We start from the raw sequence: 1130 nt of genomic DNA, 5'->3' as shown, positions 1-1130 counted from the left end.
ATTTCACCTCTGCAGCATCTCTGGTCGATTTCACCGCTGCAGCATCTCTTGTTGATTTCACCTCTGCATCTCTTGTCAATTACACCTCTGCAGTATCTCTCTAATACTCACCTGATCTCCTCTGACACTGACACTGGTGCAAGAGCACATCACCTCTCACTTGGGTAATTGCAAGAGCCTGTTGGTGGATCTACCTGCCTCAAATTTCTCCCCATTTCAACACATCCTCCATTCAGTCACTAACATGATTTTGCTAAAACACTATTGTCTACCACATGAGACTGTGAGCTCCTTGAGGACAGGAACTATCTTTTGTTATTTTTTGTATCTCTAGCATAGCACAGTGCCTGAAACATAGTTGGTGTTTAATAAATGCTTATTGACTGACTGACAAAGAACTGGGAAAAAAAAGTGGGTACCCTCTGGGAAATTTCAGAAAAATTTGGGATATCTGAATGTATTAGTCTGCATAAGAAAGACAAATAGGAAATACTGAGCGAAACGTGGGACGATTGTATGAACTGATGGAAAGCCAAATAAAAAGCACCAAGAGACAAAAATGTATAAGGCTACAACAATATAAGATAAGAGATCACTAAAAGAATTTTGAAGTTGAAATGACTAAAAAAAATCTGATGATTATTCTGGAGAACAGATGATAAAAGAAGTTCCTTCTACCTTATAGCAGAAAGTCAGGGGATGATCGTATATGTTGCTGATTGCTGAGAGAGTGCTGGGGATAAAATGAAGGAAAAAAAAACACAATCCCTGCCTCCATGGAGCTCACAGTCTAATGGAGGAGACAACATGCAAGCCACTATGTTTAAAGAAGATATGGACCAGATAAATTGGAGATAATCTCAGAGGAAAAGCACTGGCATTAAGAGGGATTAGGAGAGGCTTTTGTAGCATGTGACACTTTAGCTGAGACTTCATGGAAGCCAGGAAAGTCAGGAGGTGAAGGTAAGAAGGAAGAGAATGCCAGGCATGGAGGATGGCCAGTGAAAATGCCAGGAATCAGGAGATGGAATAGAGGCTATTAAAATGTATGAGATAGATGGGTAGATAGGTGGATGGATTAGGTAGATAGATAGATAGATAGATAGATAGATAGATAGATAGATAGATAG

The sequence above is a fragment of the Petaurus breviceps genome, unplaced genomic scaffold (genome assembly GCF_028583685.1).
Source record: "Petaurus breviceps papuanus isolate PSGF00001 unplaced genomic scaffold, PetGlider_PUasm1.0 173, whole genome shotgun sequence".
In the NCBI taxonomy this organism is placed as follows: domain Eukaryota; kingdom Metazoa; phylum Chordata; class Mammalia; order Diprotodontia; family Petauridae; genus Petaurus; species Petaurus breviceps.
Note: the sequence above shows the minus strand (reverse complement) of the source record.